Raw genomic sequence first — 21,065 nt, forward strand, 5'->3', positions numbered from 1 at the left:
CTGTGTGGCAGAGGTGCGGTTATCACGCTGTTGTGTAGTTGCTGATGCAAGCACTTATAGTTTTGATGCGTTAATATTTCTCATCTAACTCATCAGGTGTTTGGCTGTTTCAGCACAAACAAGGCAAAGAGAGAAGGAAGACGGGTAATGACAGGACCAGTGCCGACTTTTGTTTGCAGGAGAATACCCATGTTGGTGTATTTATTGTGACAGCCTTTTTGTGTTGCTTTTTTGCCCAATTTATGCAACAACACAGTTGTCAGCAATATGAGAGAGAACACTGAAATTTGCTTTTAAAGATCATGAAGACTAAATGCCTAGTAACTCACAGCACAAAGTAACAACAAAAGACATCAGTATGATCAATGTGGATGAGTACAGTCTTGCATCTAAAAAATATATTGTGCAAAATGTTGCCTAAGTAAGAAACCTCTCTATGTTTGCAAATAGTGTGACGTCACTTCGAGCACCGTGGCAGCCATTCCCTCCCTCTGTGCAAGGGCTGGTTGGCAAGGAAGTTGTTTGGGACGTTCCTGATAGACCACTGAGATGTATGCGATTCTAAACCTGTAGCCTAATATATACGTAATCTTTTGTGCAGTTACATCGCTGCATCTGACACCTACTACTTATTTGCATATTTACATTGCTCCCTTAGGACCTAACAAACAAACTTGTTGTTTGCATTGTCACTTCATGAATATCGAGCAGTAAAGGTACTGAGTATATGTGAAACAAAAATCTCTGCTTATTACATGAAGACATATGAGGCCTCAGAGAAAACGAGTTATACCTTTATTGAGCTTGCGTACTCGTCGGGGCGATTCATACATGCAGCTTCAGCAAATGGTATCTTCCAGCCCGGTGACCTTGCAATTTTTTTCTGCACACATCGCAAACACGAGATGTACCCACTCGCAGATGGTCGCGTCAAGTGCATATTTCCCTTGACTAAAATGTAGAATCAAGTTTTTTCATCGACCGGTCCCTGCCATGAGTGCTAACGTCTTCGCAAACAAGACACATTGTTATTGACACTGCACACACTACACACAGTATTCTCAGTTGAATCAATATTCTCAATACCTTTCAATGCACACTGCATGCCGCAATCAACAGTGCATATTTTTGAAGATATGCCGCTGTTGCTCGCACAGGCCACCACGTGTGTTCACTTCAAGATAAACAGACAGCGTGGCAAATATTTTACCACACAGTTTACCACACAGCTGGATGTTTGCTGACACATACTACAGCTAATGTCGACATTGTAACGTGAAGTGTAAGCTTTGAAAAATTAAAACTTGCCCCAAACACCGCACGACTGTACCGGGCTGAGCCACCAGCGGGAGTGTTTTTCCAGCCACACCTTTTACATGTGCCAGTGACATCATGCTGTGACGTACCTCGGTAGGGGCCTATCGCTGCATACTTTATGTGAATTAGGGTCCTGTTAGTGAAAGCAGGCATTGTTGATTTCGTAACTTGTTCATGCCCAACTGGACCTTCATTTGCACAATTTGTCTGACTGATATTCAGGCGAACATTTGTGTAATAATATATACAGTTGGCAGTCTGTGCTTGCCCCATACTGTTGTTACTGGTATTTCTTGTTGTTACTTTGCACTGCTCATTACTGCTCACCTACAGAAACTAGCTTATCTAGCCGCTGTTTTGAACAAGATGCAGCTGGCAAGTGCGATAGTGTTCATAACTCTAAATTCTCGAGCAAAAATTATCGTTTCATATTCAGTTAGTTGCATTCATATAAGTAAATTATAAGAAATCATTGATTAAACATGAATCCGTGTTCCTTTACATAATGCTCACAACTTTTATATCAAATTGAATGGTGTTTATAAATACATGGGTTTTAGCTAAACTTCATGCTCTTTTCTCGAACAGCTGACAAAACCCTATTGCATGCTTACTTGCCATGAATCGGACTGTGTTCGAAATACATTGCAATTCTTCACCGAACTGCCAGTACACTTCACATTGGGGGAACATTTATTAACCATGGATTGATTAATTAGGAACGGAAAGAAAGAAGCGGCAGGCCGGGATACTTGATATTGGCATTCGTTTTGCTACCCAGCGCATTATCATGCAAACTTCCTATAGAGTGGTTATGCGTCTTGCATGTGTGTCTGTAAACCTTGAACTTTGGGTAGAACTATATTTATCTTACAAATGGTTGCAAGACTGTGGAGGCTGTAGGGCTGCCTAGGAATGGTGGAATCCCTGGACATGTGTTCAACTTTGCTGCATCAGCTCCTTGGTGTTTTCAGGGCATCTTTACAGATGTGTTGGGTGAGTAAAGCAAGCAGGTTTCAACACAAGGAAAAGTATAATATGGCAGCACCTCTTGTGCGTGCCTTACATCCCAAGTATATCAAATATTTATCTTGCCTTGTGGCCTGTAATTTTTAAAGAGACACTTCTTTTTGCTTTATATTTGAGTCTTGATGCTTCGACAGCAATGTACTTGTGTTTGACTGCAAGTGTTCTTGAACAAATAACTGATCTCAATAATGACAAAACACCCTTCATACTTGGTCCTTAGCATAAGCTAGCACATATCCGTAGCAGATTCAATTATTCATTTTTTGCTGGGATGATAATGGGCAAGTAGCAAAGGCAAGTTCAGATTAGAGTGGTCGGTGACGTCTGTTTAGGCTCTGCCGTATTGCTTTGCAACCAGAGTTACTTGTGGCCACATATACAATGAAGCCACATGACGTGCATTCTAAATAAGATTACCATATCACATTTCACTGCATCTTAGTATGTGCCAAACAATTGCAGATATCATTAGCTTGCCACTATAAAGGGATCCTAAACCAACACAAGGTTGAAATTTAGTCGTGGTGTTGCAGCTGTGTATGACTCTACAATGGATGCATAGCCGTGATAATTTGTCTATATGTTGTCGCAATAGTAATGTTACACACATTGTACGATACAAAAGAGGTCCTCGCTTATTTCGCTTTTTTTCTCTATGCTTCTTGTCTCTTCTTGCCATGTGTTCCTCCTCACTGTACAAGGAGGAAGAACAGTGGGCACACAAACACGTATTTAAAAAAATGTTTTAAGGTGAGCACTGAGAAGCTGAACACTTCCAAAAGGCTCAAAGAGGTAAAGGTATTGTTTCTAGCTACTTTTTGGGCACCCATAGCTAGTTGTGTTGCTGCAGTTAAAAAATAAGTTAAATGTTAAAAATTAATTGGGGATGGTTTGGCACCCATAATTGCAGTTACATACAGAACTAGGTTTCAATGCGTAAGCAAAATCTGTTCACTCTAAATCAATCCTAATGATATCTGAAATTCAGGAAATATTCACAGAAAAGCTCAGAAAAAGGCTAAGTGGTTGCCCCTTGAACGTGAAGGAGATACCCTTCTTTTAAAAGGTCAATAGACAGTCTAGTAGTCTCGATATTATATGCACTATAACATATTCTGGTGTGGTGCTTTTCATGCATGTTATACTGAGAGGGGATTTTAATAGAACTGTTGTCACTTTGCCCTGCATTGCTGAAATTGTTCACATAGTTATAATACATAAATCACTTTATGCCTTTTGATTTGATGCAAATGTTTGCTTACCCAGTCGGTTTAACTTGATTTGGATAAAATCATAAATGCTCTAATATTTTTTTTACTATACAGCAGGTTTATTTTTAAAATACGCGACCATTGATGTGAACGCAGTTGGTGGCGTGCTTGATTAATCCTTCACTATCACCACTCTAACTACACCTGCTATAGTGCATAGTGCGTCAAAAGTTATGGTACTTAACATTACTGGCAGCATACACTTTTATGTCTCAAAATAGTTAAAAGCCAGGTAAAAATGTGTGTACGTTTTTTTTTCGCTCCAACTAAATATTCTAGTCTACTCAAAGTAGCTTCCGCTCTTTTAAGGTGCTCACACATTTAGGAGTTCAAAAGAAGTATCGATGCCTTATACGTTCTTTGTCAGCCTACTCACCACTCTAATAATGAGAATTACCCGACAACATTACCTAGTAAAATAAAGGGATGTTATAAAAAGTAATGTCAATTCAGTTGTCAAAAAACGTTGCCAAGTTACGCTTTTGTTCACTTTTCTTTTCACAATTTTGTTAAATTTACTTTTGATAACTTCTCGTATAGTTTGTTTGGCATCATTTTCTGCTAGTTCTCATTATAATGTGTTAAACAAAGACAACAAACCCTTAAATTTATAGTTCTTTCCTTTACTCATGAATCTTAAACAGTGAATCTCAGTAATCTTAGCGGTGTGTGACTTGTTTTTTTTTTTGATCAGTTGTGCATGTGTTCAAGTACAAGCATTCAGGTGGGAGGGCGAACTATTGCCTCCTCCTGTGACTAGCAGATTTTCTGAGAACTGACAGATGCATAATGCTGCCAAAGTAGTATAGGGATATTGGAAGTAATCGTAACGTAATTGCAATCGTAATGTAATTGCCAGTAGGCAAAAAAAGGTGTCCCACACTCGCCATAATGGTAACAGGCAGCGCTGACTTACTCTTCCATGTATAAATGCACATATATACCGTACAAAATGGAAGAGGGATAGCCGCCATGGTAGCTCAGTTGATAGAGCATCGGACATGTTATTCGAAGTTCGCAGGCTTGGTCCCTGTACAGGGCAGGTTATCTTTTTTTTCTTCTACTTTTCTTTCTTCACAATTACAACACTTCTATTGTTCTTGAAGATTTTCTGGTGTAAAAAAGGTACCTTATAATCTGAAGAGGCAAACAGAATGTGCCAGTGTACGAGTTAGCTCTTGTAGTGGTTACAGGTAAGATATGTTTTGAAGAATAAATCATTCTGCCACTTGCCTAAAGAATGGCTGCAAGACATGGCGCTGGATGCACTTTGTTATTTTTGAATCAAGCTATCTTGTATTCTATTTTTATAAATTACATGGGATACACGTGACGGTATCACACACTTTAACGCCACAAAGATTATGCAGCGAGCAATGTTATAAATGCGAAATTGCATAAGGATAAGGTGAAAACTGCACCCTCAATGAGAATGTACAGGGAGCACAGGGTGCAGGCGTCATTCCTTCTGCCCGTGCTTTTCATGTGCGAGCTGTTTTCACCTCGTTCTGACCAACTAACTAGATTGAGATGTGTTGTTAGAGTGCAAGAGGATGCTCCACGGGAAACTAGGTTTGTCTCAAACTCTGTGTGTGTCTTTCAACCTATGTGGTGCCCGGTTCAAGAGTTCATGCAGACCAGATCTAAATAAAATAAAATGGACCACGTAAATAAACAGGATCTTGTAAAATGTCGTTTTCGTGTGCAACTGTAGTTGTGGTTGTGCTGAATGACCTTTCTTTATATACACTACATAACAAACTTGCTCCTTTAGAGTTGAGTGCATCTTCGGATCGATTGTAAATGTTTGCATATGCGAGGCCTTAAGTTTTATAAGAAATTCCTCAGTGTGCCACGAGGAAATGTGTGTTCAGCGAAAATTTGTATATCATTATATACAACTCTTAAAGCCTCGTCTACAACTTTGTGCAGGTTGACTTGAGCAGAAAACGAGGAGCGGCAGCAGCCCCCAGAAAAGAGCAAGCACCCTCCAAGCTCCCGAAGCTCTCTTCGACAGGAGCAGCAAGGTCACTGTGTGGCATTGAAAACCATTGCAAGGAGTGCCTTATCAGTACACTGTGCTGCTCTTTCATCGCAGAAGACGAAGTTGACCACTCCAGAGGAACTTCACGCTGTGTATTGTGAGTGCTTCAGTGGTTTTGTTTTTGTCCAGCCAGCAGTTAAAAAATCATGTGTCAGATTCAGCCAGGATGGCTAGAGGGAGTCGGGCAGGCATGTTTGGACATTTGTCTAGCCAAGTAGTGCCAATTTTCGCACTGGTCCTGTTGGAGTTACTGCCACAATCACAGAAGCTACGTCACCTCTCTAAATGAACAGATGTGTCGGGGAAGATTAGCTGCATTAGGTTTTTCTATAACTGATAGCTGCCAACATTCTTCATTATACAGGAGTTTTGTTCCTCACTTATAGGTGTAAAGCCCTCTACAGAAAAAATGCAACATGTCTACTTCCAGAAGACTCCAAGGCCCTACTTGTAGGTTTTTTCGGCTTGTATTATAAGCACCTTGTTTGGGGTACATGAACATTTTATAAATATGTACAGCGAAAAATTTGGGTGGCTGGTCGTTTTGTCGTTATCTTGTTCCTCTCAGTATTCTTAAGCATGTTGTCATTACGTTGTCAATCTGGTTCATGTGCATAGAAGACATTACGAAGTTTAAGGCTACAGTATAAAAAGCCTGGAAGCAAGCTATGAATAATTTTTTAACAGAGTTGCTTAATCTGATACATGATACATCACTAAACTTTCGTGCGTATTCATCAATGTAAGCTCGTCCTAGTGTTATCAAAAATGAAGATGTGAGTCGACAGATAGAAACATCTAGTGGGGTAATCAGGGTGAACAGTAGAAGTGCTTCAGACAAGCTGGCCGATGTTGCGATAGGAGGACCTATTTTTAGAAGTCACCGTGTCATCCTTGGCGTGTTAGTTTAAAAGGGGTTAGTAATGACATCATCTTTTGGTGTAGGCGTGTGTGCCTGTTGGAAATGTTTGTCTGAAAAAAAGCCTATTACGCAGAAGAGTGCAGCGCTTGCTTCTTTTCAAGTTAGGTTGCACTGATACAAAGTGTTCTCCTGTCGGAGGTTGGGGGTAAGGGAAGCAAAAAAAAAGATAAATGATAGAAAAGAAGAAAAAAGAAGAAAGAAAAGGAGAATGCAAAGTAAAAGTAGTGCTACACTGCTCCTACTTTGCATCCCCCCTTTTCTTTTTTTTCCATTGTTTTCTTTTTTCACCTTATTTGTTACATTTGCATTGTCCCATCTAGTGCATGAATCAATGACACATGGCTTTGCTATAGCAAAGATGCCTATGTGGTGTTGGATTGAACAGTGCATTGTACTTCATTCAGTTAATTACAGACTGATCAGTCTTGCAATAAGTGCTTCCTGTCTATCACCACACATGTTCAAATGAAAAGTTTGTGCTTGGCTCTTAGTATGCTGGTATATAGCTTGTGTCTTGGACTACTCAAAATGAATGTTATTTTGCTGCTGTTTATGGTAATGAATTTATCAAACATGAAAATATCTTGCCTTGTGAACTTTGTCGGACCTGTCTTTCTTTTTCTTTCCTAGGCAGGCATTGTATGTGAGGGAGGCAGTAACATAGAGGTGATAGCTTGAGCTTCGGAAGAATAAATGCTGGCAGTGAGGCAATTACGCATCAAACATCCCAGCCATTTTGCCAACCGTCCTAAATGTGTTTTGAAAAAAATATTGTGCTCATTTACTGTATTTTTCTGAAAACAGCAAAATGCTGAAGTATATCGCAGAGAACAAAATATTAGGCCACGTTTGTGTTTTCTGGAATTCCCAGGATGTCGTCTGGGTGTTGTTTGTAAAAAGTAAAAAGTGTTTCAAAAATACTGCCTCTTCTACACCAAATTCGGTCTAGGTATTAAGTAAAGGTGATTGGATTGTGTGTAGTGCATGAAGCTCCGTAATATTAGTGCAATTTTTTCGCCACATCAAAAGCAAGGAAGCAGTTCTCTTTATATGGCAAGTTATATGATTACACTTTGTCTTAAAGTAGAAATGAATTTTTTGTGTTTTCTTATGATGGCTGTTTTCTACATTTGATATACGACAGCTTCCGTTCCGAAGTTCCCCGTGGCCCTCAATTGGAGACTTCCAAAATCATTTTCCTCATTTAAACAAAAATTGTAATGATAACACTTGCCATGTAACAAGAACTGTTTATTTGCTTTCAACTTGCACATAAAAGTAATTTTCAATTAGACAAACACACAGCTCAAATTGCATCTCAATGTGGACAAAAACGATTATATAGTGATATTTGTAATCTGGACCTAACATTATTTTTTTCGTGAAATATAACTTCTGTGCAGTGAGTATTTGTGGCTCAAATATTCATACAAAATGCAGTATTTTCATACAGAAAATGCAAACGATAAACAGTTTGGATGAATTCTTCAAAGCCTATGTAGCGGAAAAATTGCACTATTGTTACTCGGCTTCAAATACTTTAAGAAGCACCTTTACTTAGTATGTAGATCAAATTTGATATGGCAAGAAAAAGCGGTACTTTGAAATTTTTCTCACAAATGACACCCGCACGACATTCTGCGAAATTCTGAAGGTACCCACGTGACCACTACTTTTTTCTCTTCAAAACATTTCTGCAAATAACTATTTTCAGAAGAGTAAATTACCATCATTTTTTAAACAATACATCTGTGTTGGTCGCCAGGCAGTATGGTTTGTATGTTTGGTGCAGAATAGCCCAGTGCGAAAAACAACAAATGGCTGAGCATCCTTTGATGCTCGGGCAATTTTGAAAGCATTTGTTTGTTAGCAGCAATTCAGTTAAGCCCTTGTCTTTATGCTTAGGCCCAGAAACACAACACAAGTAACCAAAGTAGTCCTAAGAGTCATGTAGTCTCGCTGTTCCAAGGCTTGTGGAGCCTAAATTAGTGCAAGCTTCACCATTTTTTAAAAATTCAGATTCAACCAACAGGTTTTGGAGGCACAGTGCATTTTTAGCTAACTTGTTTCACACCAGTTACTTAGATAAAAAGCGGAAAGTAGAGGTAAAAATACCATTTTAAAGGCATTGTAGAAAATAACAAAAAGGACTGCCTTCTTTTTTTGTGTGGTGCTTTGCCTGAACGCTGTGCTTTTTGTGGTATAGTTCATTGTCTAGTGAAAATAGGCCTTAAAAACTAACATTAGCCATGTTGAGGTCGATTTCTTGGTTATAGTCATAGTAGCCATATTAAAAATTATGACTTCAAACTTGATTGTTCTTTTGAAGATTTTTTCCTTGCATAATGATATTTGAGAGTCTTAGTCAATTTTGTTATAAGAAAACGTGATGTCATAATAGGGTCACTTTTTGTAGAGTCGTTCAGTTCTACCTTACCTTTTACATTCCTAATAGAGCAGTTATTTTCAATATCGGTATTTAAAATGGAATGAGCATGCTGTATGTAGTAAGGTGTAAGCACTTACAGATAGCACATGCACCCAACTTTTCTGTTGGCAGTTTATTTCTGTTATTCTTGATTTATTTGTGGGGTTTCACGTCCGAAAACTACTATATGATTATGAGAGACGCCGCAGTGGAGGGCACTAGAAACTTCGACCACTTGTGGTTCTTTAACGTACACCCGAATTTGAGCACACGTGCCTACAGCATTTCTGCCTCCATCGGAAATGGAGCCGGGGTTTGATACCGCGACATGCGGGTCAGCAGCAGAATTTCTGTTACTCTTGCTCCCCTATATGTGTGCAGTTCGGTTATAGTTATCTGGCTTGCACAGACTTTTAATGGCACCTGCCTGGTCCTGCTTGCTTTCATGGTGATTTTAACCTTCATAAGTTGCATAGGTTTAACTCTCAAAATTGTTCAAGATGCGAATTTTGTGCACAAATTGCTCAAAGTGCTCAAATTTGGGTGTAGTATAAAGGCAGCAGATGTACATGCACACACTATTAAATGTACATTGAGAGCTTTTACTTGCAGTTCCTAAAGTTTTACTGTGCAGGAAGCATTTAAATCATAATTTCATAAGGACATATTAATCGATTATCTCTACCATTGAAAATCGTGACAACCTAGTTATTTTCACTGTGATAAGCATGCTCTTTTTTTGATGTGGCAGAACTAATTTATACACTCATTCCTTCTATTATTCACATATGCATAACATCAAGGATTGTGTGCCTTACATTTTCACTTTCATTCTGTGTGTTATATTTCTTGTGCATGTGAACTATTGTGCTAACATGTGTCTCTGACATTATTTGTGCCAATTATTTCCATTTCCAGGTGCCTATGAAGGACACATAAGTTCGATGGCAGTGACCTTCAAAATTTACAGTGGTGCCGGAGCCTCAAGCAGCATTTCACCGATCTCCACAAGGCATTCATGAGATAAACACAGTGCCACACTTTCACAGTGCTATGATTATTATTTATGTGTAAACATTTCGTTCTAAAATTGCTGTTACATTGTGTTTTGTGCCACCATCCTGTGGCTTAGGTGGAGCTCGTGAAATTACGGTGCTGTCACCTCATTTGTGTACGATCAACACTGCAATGTCACTATTCACAGCTGGAGCATACAGCCAAATAAAAAAATATATTGATTGTAGCGGGGCTGATGTGTATACTAATGCTTCCCTATTGATAATAATAACTTTATAAGTTCTTTAAGTCTTGCATAGAACACAGCAATAATGTGTTGCAATGTAACCACCATTTATGATCACTAGCATGTTAATTTAGTAGTTTTGTAATGTATTTTATTTAAAAGGTAATTTTGCTTCCGCATCACGACAATTAGAAAGATGCCAATGATTCAATCCCTCACCATGCACATTTAAGAAATATTGTGATTTGTACACACTATTGCATGTACTCAAGATGTGGACGTCTATTCAATTTACACATTATATTGCTTTGCACTAGATTCAGACGTAACATGCACACATTTCAGTAATTTCCGCATGATACGTCTTTTCATAAGATGCGGAGTCCGCATCATACGTGTTATGCGGAGTCCACATCATACGTCTTCCATATTCCAATAATTCCGTACTTGAGGTCTCCGCATCTTACGGAACGTTGCAGTAGGGAACAGGCCCTAAGCAAAAAGACTGTTTTCATGGCACCCGATTTCTCTAAGAGATGTGTGATTCAATGCGACGCGAGTGATCGCGGCATGGGAGCTGTATTGTGCCAGGATGACAGTGCTGGTAACGAAAGGCCTGTTTTGTATTTAAGTCGAAAACTCAGCGGCAGGGAAGAGGCATACAGTACCTCTGAAAAGGAATGCGCTTGCCTCGTGTGGGCCGTTCAAAAGCTAGCTTGTTATGTCTCCGGTTCGAGGTTTGTAGTCGAAACGGACCACTGTCCTCTAACCTCGTTAAATAACATGTCGCCTAAAAGTGGCCCGTTACTGAGGTGGAGCATGATACTCCAACAGCACAACTTTGACGTTCGCCACAAAAAAGGAAAGCTAAATGCTAATGCAGATGCATTGAGCCCTGCGTTTAGTTAGTACCTCCTCCACCTTTCGGTTTCTCGCTGGCCATTTTGGGCAAAATTTTGTCTTCATCACGGCCTTAGCTGAGCGCTCTCGTCCAGAATGAGCTCAAGGAGCCAACTTTATGTTCTATTCTAACTCGTTAAGTTATTGTACGTGTAAAAATTTGAGTTGTCATTTTAAGAGTCTTGTGTCCCACATGTGCCTCTTGATGTAGAGGGAACAAAATTCCGATGGACACGTAGCTAAGTATATGTTGTACTATACTTTGTCTGGTGTTCTGTCGGGTGACCGAGGGCACTTGCTTGTGTCGTGTGTTGTCTGTTGTCGAACCGTTCTTGACAAGTTGCAGAACCATCGACAAGTGCTGAAACCGAAGATTGTCAGAAGAGACGAGCGAAGCTGGTCGACCAGTTGTGGCGACAAGCCAGTGGAGCTGGGATCCGTCCTCAAGAATGGAATGTGTTCCTGGAACAGAGTCTGGAGCTGCATTCTCCCCATGGCCCTGGAGGCGAACCTGAAGGGACCTGGCGAACGAGCGCACCTGACGTCCGAGCCCCGTGGAAGGAGCTCGTCTTTCCAGCGCATTGTCTGGCGGCGAGGGTGCTATTATGCCTGCGAGTGTGCAGAGAAGGTCCATGCCTCGGAAAAAAGGAAATCTTTGTCAAGGCCAGCACGCGAGCCCGCCTGACGCGATGAAAAGCTCAACGGCGTCAATACGCGATGGCGCCTTTCTGTCGCGCACGTGCAGTGAGTCACCTCAGCAAGCGAACCCGTCGAGCAAGCAATCGGCACCTTCCTGTCTGGCGGGTGACGCAATGCCTGGCGACGTCACTCGTCCTTGGGTGCAGCCACCTGCAGCGCAGCCTCTCCAGATTTGATGAGAAAGAATGACGTGGCCCAGCGGCGACCCCATTGGAGGAGTCTGACCTCACGACCAGCGGCGCTTCTAGTTGGACATTTGGTTACTGAAAGAATCCACCCGGCGCATATAAAAGAAGCCCTGCAGCGTGTCGCGAGCAAACCGATTTGAGAGCAGACCTATGTGTTGAGAGGAGAGCTCGGCTCTTCGGGTCTCTAAGCTGTCGGCCCCAGTGCCGAATTTGTAACGCCTCTGTATATATGCTGTACATAAACCTTGTTTAACTCACCGTCGTCTCGTCCGCTCGTCTATCAGCTCTGCGCAGAAGCAGTCGCGAGCTGAGAAACCTACGCTACCAAACGGCTGGTGACCTTCCCGGCGGAGTTCGAAGCAGTGGCGCCTTCGGGACCGTGTTGGCGTCACCGTCTTTCGCAGCAACACTCCTTGTTGCCTTTCGCATGTGTTTCTAGGTGTCAATGATAAAGATCCTCGGATAATGGCTTTGTTCCAATGCACCAACCACATTGTTATCTCATATGACTGCAAATGCTGATAAAAACAAACAGTGATGTATGCAACACCACATGCACCAGTGGAAGAGGCAGGAAGCTACCAACAAGGCTCCAGGAGCACAAAAGAGACATAGCGAAATCCACGCATGCCACGCATTCCAAGACAGAACTTATGGATCACTGCTCGACAACGGGGCATTCCTTTGACTTCAGCAATCAGACGACGCTGGCTCGGGAACAAAAGTGAGCGAAGGGAAAGCTTCTAGAGTCGTGATTAATTCATTGTGACAAGAAGGCACGCAACAACAACCGTGGTAGCGTACTTGACGTGTAGAGACATACGAGACAAGCTGTAAACTACGTGAACTCAACTCATCTGGTGCCAGAACATACTGAGGATACCAGCCGCATATTTTGCGAAACCTCTATGTAGTTTTTGGTATATTTTCCTGTGTTAAGCCTGAGTCCATAATTTTAATCATGAACTCACCCGTTTTTTGAACATTTTTGCATTTGCTCCTCAGTTGTAACTCTCCTTCATATTGTGGTGTACGAAAGAACATACTGATAATTTTATTTTGAGGTTTTGAATGATTTTTTGTTTTGTTTTAGGTACATATGCACGTGCTGAAAAAAGAAAATAAGAAGCAGAATTTAACCTTACCTTTCCACCAATGCAGCTGATGAGGAGTGACAGAAAGGAATACTACGCTGTGAGTGCCATCTGTTTGGTGCGCACGATATTATATGGCAATTTTAAACTGCTAACAATTTTCTTTGTGCATCATTTATATTAACCCAATGAACATTGCGACCCTAAAAATAACTTGGTGGACTGAATATGTTTGAGCTGAATAACTGAAATAAGACCGTAAATAAGCTCGAAATGTTTATTCTTCGCGTTCAATAATGAGTAAGGAGTCAATTGTTTAGCCAAAATAGAGCCTCAAATTTTTCATGCGTACACTATTTAAATTTTCTCACTGCTGTTCTTTTTCATAGCTGGATTGTTCAAGTGGTCTGTGTGTGGCTTAGCTCAGGGGTGCTAAACAGGTGGTGTCGTTATAGTGCCGCTTATGAAAGGAAAGTTGTCCTAGCTGTGCAGTCGTCATTCAACGTTCAAGTCAGACGGGACTTAGGAGTGGATGAAAAAAATGGGCGTCGCTGGAGGGGCCGCTGCTGCAGCGTTGGACGACATCCGAGGAAATCTGACTTTGCGCTCTTTTAGGAAGCGTCGCATATCAAGTGCGCTTGATGGCACTGAGGATTGTGCACTGTTTGAAGACAGCGACTGAGAAGTCAGCAAGGAGGAAAGCAGTGACTGCGAGCCTTGATGAGAACTTTAGTCTAAGTATACATTGTGTGCCTGATGATAAAATGTTGTTTCTTTGCGTATATAAATGAGTAAGGAGTCAATGATTCAGCTCAAATAGAGCCTCACATATTTCCTGCCTGAACTATTTTGGTTTCCTCACTGCTGTGCTTTTTCACAGCTGGATTGTTACATAGCTTTCTGTCAGAGCTGGCACAGCTTTTATAGGGTTGATCTTTAAAAAAGACAATGAAAAATATACCTATCATAGCAATTCGAATCAAGCCCAGTATATTTTTTTTTCAAATTTCTTTGTATCAAACTCCAGGGTCGGCTTAGACACGAGGATATGAAAAAACGCGCCATTATTCTTTGAGAAAAGTGGTGCACACCTAACGCAACCTAGACGGTATTGTAGCGGTTAGTAGCCGAGCCAACACCTGGCCTAAGTACACACCTGAGGCCTCCATTTTGATCTTTTTGGCGAGCTTTAGAGCAAACCGTTTGTCGTTTCGAGTCTCGCTTCAAGTTGTCTGTGTGTGGTTTAGCTCAGGGTTGCTAAACAGGTGGTGTCGTTATAGTGCCGTCTATAAAAGGAAACTTGCCCTAGCTGTGCAATCGTCATTCCACGTTCAAGTCAGACGGGACTTAGGAGTGAATGAAAAAAATGGGCGTTGCTGGAGGGGCTGCTGCTGCAGCGTCGGACGCCATCCGAGGAAATCTGACTTTGCGTTCTTTTAGGAAGCGTCGCATATCAAGTGCGCTTGATGGCACTGAGGATTGCGCACTGTTTGAAGACAGCGACTGAGAAGTCAGCAAGGAGGGAAGCAGTGACTGCGAGCCTGGATGAGAAGTTTAGTCTAAGTATACACTGTGTGCCTGAGGACAACCATCTCAGTGATAAACGAACCGAGGACTCCTTGCTTCCATATTTCCCGTGGCCGTGAAAAGACACGGTGTTTCACAGCGTTCCCGAGTTTGTCATCCGAGATGAAGCGTTTTCCTATCTGATGTTTTTTCATGGGCACGGAAATCGTAGGTGCTGAATCATGGCCAATTTTCCACCTGATGGTGTCAGAAATCTGGCAATGCAACGCTACTTCTTAATCTTCAGACTATGCCATATGAACATGATCCTGTCCTCGCACACACTGCTGCATCAACTGGACAGCACTCTTTACAAGAGCCTCTGGTATTTCCTGCGCATGCGAGCTCCCCCCCCATGATATGATCCACGGCAGAGACCCCAATTCCATTCTTCATCTTAGGTGTCTTGCTACGTTCTCCCATAGCAGCATAGGCATCTATGTCAATGGTCGTGTTGTTACCCTTCATACCTTTCATTTCAATACCTCTTGTAGCAGACACATCTTGTCAGCCGATTCTTAGCATTTTTTAGAGAAGTGTTCCCATTTATTTATTTTGTTTGCTTGACAAGCTACTAGGATGGGTCTAATCACTTTCTCTTCATGATTCAGGCCCTCATTGCCAACCAATTGCCTCGCATCCTGGCTTGTTCCACGGTCATCACAGTCATCACCCTGCAATTACTATTATTTGACATCGTCGAGAGTGTACTCCTCTTGGACGTACCCTGACCTGGCGAGCTTGTTCACTCAAGTTGAACCACATTGGCAAAGTCTCGAGCAAAGACTGGCAACTTCAATATGCTGCTCATTTTGCTTGTGTGAACTCCTTTGGGCATGTGAACCATTGTGGCGGTATGGCTGTTAGTTGCTTCTTTGATGGCGATGCGGGTTGCTGTCCATTTGTCATTCTACTCTAAAAGATTGTATTTACTGTTCCTGCTGCTGTTCCTGTGCCCACGAGTATGATTGTATGTATATCCTTGGTTGACATATATGGTGTTATATTCTTGTAAAAAAGGCTATCCGGTCACATTACTCGTTTTGAATACCTTCGAATAATCAATTTCCTCCCTAACGACTTCCGCGAACAAGTGAGAGTGCTTTGCCACTTTTCCAAAGATGCACATAACCCCTCACTATAATGTATCAAGTTGAATGGTCCAACCGCTTTCAATCCAAATATTGTTGAAATGCTAAAATCAGTAGCACACACAATACTAGAAATGCTTAAATGAAAAATACAAGATAGTTATGCGGAGCAGCTCACAACAATCTAAAGATACCCTGAGCTCACTTCTAGGTACAAATTTATAAAATATGGACTGAATGAACAAGAATAATTGTGTGAAGGCAGTTTAATCATTTATGGTCCAGTGCCCGAAATGACAACTTAGTAATGAACTGAACAGAAAATAGTTGCATGCCTTCTGTATTTGTTTCGTGATAAATATTTCTGGCTTGGTTGTGGCTGGGAGGTCACTGTTCTGCCATATTTCCACTGAGCAGTTGCTCCACTAATCGCGTTTCGCATTTTCTGACCGGGTGTCGGCTACCTGGAATTTCAAAGGCCTATTTTTACGTAATCAAGGGGCCACATTTAATGAGCCATTATTCATTAAATCCATGTAAGCCTGTACTCACAAAGCTCAGTTGCTTTAAAACTGATAAGAAGCTTCTTTTGATGTGCAACATGTTTTGCTACACAGATATTCGCAGGTTTTTCTGTTTTCGTAAAAACAAGTTGTACCCGAGTGGGATGCGCCAGTTTTTCAACGCCGCTATAATGTATATATTCATGAAATCATGACTTAGACAGTCAACAGCAATGGCAATCATCATTGTATACAATGCATGCATCACTGTTGGAAAATATCAACAAGGCAATGGCTGTCTATGGTATTCGTGTCCTTCTTTGTATTTGACACAAAGCAGTTTCACCGGCCTCTTCTTCCTTGCCTATGCACATTCCCACTGATATTGTAAATACTATAGACAAAAGCTTTTTCCGTCATAATTTTCCTAACATTGTATAAACAAGAAGTGTTTTTTTCATTTTTCACATGTATTTGTTTTTTACGACCCAGCAGTATTTATTACTGAATGCTTCAAATGTGTTTTGTAACACTCCAATTCATGTTCTGCTATGTCGACAAATAAATAAGAAGTAAGCAATCTTCGTAAATAAATGTCCTTTTCTTCATATGGCATTCAGGCACTTCGGCGTGTTCTTTCCTTCCCAAGCTGTGGGAATAATTGTCCTCAAGGTTGCTGCTATTCTGCACATAAAAATACTGCACCCTCAACACATGTTCAGTTATTGTAGTCATTGCTTACCCAGAGCAAAAGCACATTTTTCAATGCTCTAAAAAATGCAGTATCTATATCACATGCATTGGAAGCATGGGACTTGAAAAGTCTGTTCTGAGTCTTACGGACATGCAGAAGTGTGTTCTGACATTTGTGTAGGTTGGCTGATCTAACACTACTTGTTTATCCATGTTGCGTTGATAAAGAGCTCTTAGGAAACAGTTTTCATGCGAGGACAATCATTACTCAATTTTTCACACCGTACCAGATCTCGAACCTTTCCTTCTGGCCAAAAGCTTCGGGGCGCTTCCCGTAACAAGTCAAGATGCCTTTTATTATAACGCACACAATAGTATGTAATTTCTTCACACGTCGCATGAAAGTCAGCACGTCACACAACAATGTTGACACCACGTTGATGATATGTTGCGAAAACATTGCCTTGATGTTGAAAATATGATCCAGGATGTTGCCATATTATCCTGAATGTTACAAGCACCGTTATCATGTCATCGAAAAATAAGACATTAAGCGCTTTTAGGCAGCGTTGCTGACTCACATCTGGACGCTTTCATTCAACGTTCGGATAACATTCTGCGTTACTTGGGAGACTCCTCCATGACCGTGATCATGAGACACATTGTGCGGCATGTGAAATAAACGCAGTGGTAAACCGAAGCCAAACGTGTGTCTAATCTAAGAAGCACGAACATGCAACCAATAATGGTGAAAGGAAGGCTTCAGTGCCACGTCGAGTTGTACCCACTGCTAAACACCGGGGCCGCACGTTTCAGCTTTCACTAATTAACCGTTTGTACGGAGTGCATGGGTGGAGATATTTTATTTATTTATTCAATGACAATTAGCCATCTGTGCGATGTACATTTCACACCAAGTTTCGGCAGCGAAAGAGCCGATACTGCGAATTCAGCCGTCGATGAGTGCAGCACGCTACACCAGGTGAAAAAGTGATGCGAGACTTTGAATACCCGTGCTCCTGTTGTCATATGTTTATCGCTGTTACCATGGCACCAGAAAAGTCTGTTAAATAACTCAAGGCGAAGGATATATTCCAAACACATTGCTCTTATGTTACTCATGCTCGTATTTCTATTGATGCAGAAACGTGGTGCCCCACTCTAGGCCAATCGCCGTTTGCTATCTCGACTATTCTAAAGCTCACAGCTTGGCAGCACCCAACCAACAAATCAGACAAAAGCCTGTTTTTATCCCCCAGAAAAGCTCATATACTCGTTCGTGCTCGCCAACTGCACGTGCAGTGCGTAGCCCCCAGCGCGATGACACGCAACACCACTACCACCGGACGCTACGACCGAAAAATTGCGGCACCCCAAGAAAAATGTCTAGATTAACTCGGAGCTCCCTATCTGTTATCAGCCCCCACAAATGTCTCGCGGATTGTCTGCTTACTATTCAGCGCATTCAGCTAGTTCCCCCTCCTCTTTTTTTAAATTTTCATCTGCACCTGCCATAGCGCATAATATAGATAAAGGGCGCTGAAACAAGGTGACAGTGTCTCTCCCCGATTATTCAAACCCTTCCACCTATACTTTGGTGAAATCTCTTTTGCCATTGTCCACCCTTATCCATTGCCTGCCCACATCACTCAGATGGAATCTTTGAAGGTTTTCAATTATTCCATTTCATTCCGTAATGGGTGCTGAATGCTTCGTGATATGCGAGCGTGGTATATGTCATCGCTCAAATTTAGATTTCCGCGCTGCATTCTCGATGTTGTCGAACTCCGCATCCAAGTCGGAACAAAGTCAACGAAAATAAAATAAGAACCTTTCAACACGCAGAATTCAGTTCTCCACCTACTCCTCAAATAGGAAGACACATCAATCCAAACAGCAATCTGTCTATCAGTTCTCTGTGTACCAGCAGCGCTATTCGTTTGAAACAGTGTCCATGTGTATGTTCGTGTGTACGTGCATGCGTGCGTGCGTGCGAGCGTGTGTGCGTATGTGTGTGTGTGTGTGATGCTGTAATATGTAGTAGCTATGGTCTGCGTTGCTCAGGTTGATAAATGTGAAGTTGTTATCGCAAAGAAACAAGAAGCGGAATCACTCATGTGGGACGTACTTCAAATTATCTATAATTGACTCCAAATGGCGTATGCATGCGCGATGTGCTGCCATGTTCCAGAGCTCAGTTGTAAACGATCTCCTTTGAAGTGTGAGAACATTTAGGCCTGCCTACTATGCAGAAACGACGACTGCAAAAACTTGTTAAGAAATGGTGTCTTCGAGAGGCTATTTGTGCGTCTGATCGCCGTACAAATCACACGATCAAACATGGTTCATCAGCGTTGTGTGTAGCTGTCTCTTTTGCGGATTATACTGAGAGTACGCTCCTGGCTATATATATTGAGACGTGACCCTAAGCCCAATTTGCCGCTGTTCCCAAATTTAAACCATCTCGTTACCGCACTCTGGAGCCCACAATGCCAAGGTAAATGCGCAGACCTAGTGTCCTAATGCACGCTCCTATTATTGAGCAGCAGCACAACGAACACACACACACACATATATATATATATATATTCATATATTTATATATATTGATATATATACATATATATATATATATATATATATATATATATATATATATATATATATATATAGCTCACAGCTGGTAATTTTTTCATCCACTTTTCTTTCTTCTTTCTTCTTATTTACTTTCAATTGGTTCTAATAACTTCCTCTGTACATTCCTTGGCATTACTGTCTGTTATATCTCATTAATATTGTGTTAAAACACGGAAATACGAGCCCTTAGGTATACACTTCTCTCCCTTATATATATATATATATATATATATATATATATATATATTCATATATATATATATATATATATATATATATAAGGGAAAGAAGTGTATACCTAAGGGCTCATTTTTCCGTGTTTTAACACAATATTAATGAGATCTAACAGACAGTAATGCCAAGGAATGTACAGGGGAAGTTATTAGAACCAATGGAATGTAAATAAGAAGAAAGAAAAGTGGATGAAAAAATTACCAACTGTAAGCAGGAATCGAACCTACGACCTTCGAATAACGCGTTCGATGCTCTAACCACTGAGCTATCACAGTGGTTGGCTTATAGATGGCGCTGACTGTCACTCCTACTTCTAAATTCACATATAAACCCAAAAAAAGTGGATGGAGGGAAGGCCGCTGTGATAGCTCAGTGGTTACAGCATCGAACGCGTTATTCGAAGGTCGTAGGTTGGATTCCTGCTCACGGCTGGTTATTTTTTCATCTACTTTTCTTTCTTCTTTCTTCTTATTTACATTCCATTCGTTCTAATAACTTCCCCTGTACATTCCTTGGCATTACTGTCTGTTAGATCTCATTATTATTGTGTTAAAAACACGGAAAAACGAGCCCTTAGGCATACACTTCTTTCCCTTATTTCATTGAACGAGGGTCTCGTACTGGCAGACTTGGTGTGTTTAGGTTGTATAAGAGGGACAATTAATCAGCTGCCCGCTCATAATAAGTTCACGTGCTACGTGACGCCAAACATGCGCATAAGAGTGTTTCACACTCGTTGTTTGGCTTATAGATGGCGCTGACTGTCGCTCCTACTTCTAAATTCACAGATAAACCCAAAAAAGTGGATGGAGGGAGGGCCGCTGTAATAGCTCAGTGGTTAGAGCATCGAACGCGTAATTCGAAGGTCGTAGGTTCGATTCCTGCTTACAGTTGGTAATTTTTTCATCCACTTTTCTTTCTTCTTATTTACATTCCATTATTGTTAATAACTTCCCCTGTACATTCCTTGGCATTACTGTCTGTTATATCTCATTATATATGTATATATATATATATACCGTCCTGTATACTTTACTTGGTACGATTGCCTCTTAGATCTCATTATATTGTGTCGAACAAAAAAAAACGAGCCCTTAAATGTACACTTTTTTTCGTCTATATACTTTTGCAAAATTCAGTAGCCTCTCAGAAAATAAAGCTAAAGGAAGGCATTTGCCTGAGGATGTGTAATACATAGCTTATTTC

The 21,065-nt window shown here is 41.1% G+C and overlaps 1 non-coding gene across 1 annotated transcript; it reads left to right on the forward strand.

The window, feature by feature from the left end:
- Window positions 1-20,679: 20,679 nt before the first annotated feature.
- On the forward strand, window positions 20,680-20,752 carry TRNAT-CGU (transfer RNA threonine (anticodon CGU)). The gene has a single exon. It is a non-coding gene; the product is annotated as a tRNA-Thr (tRNA).
- The last annotated feature ends 313 nt before the right edge of the window (window positions 20,753-21,065 follow it).

This window comes from Rhipicephalus microplus, chromosome X (assembly GCF_043290135.1).
Source record: "Rhipicephalus microplus isolate Deutch F79 chromosome X, USDA_Rmic, whole genome shotgun sequence".
NCBI lineage: Eukaryota > Metazoa > Arthropoda > Arachnida > Ixodida > Ixodidae > Rhipicephalus > Rhipicephalus microplus.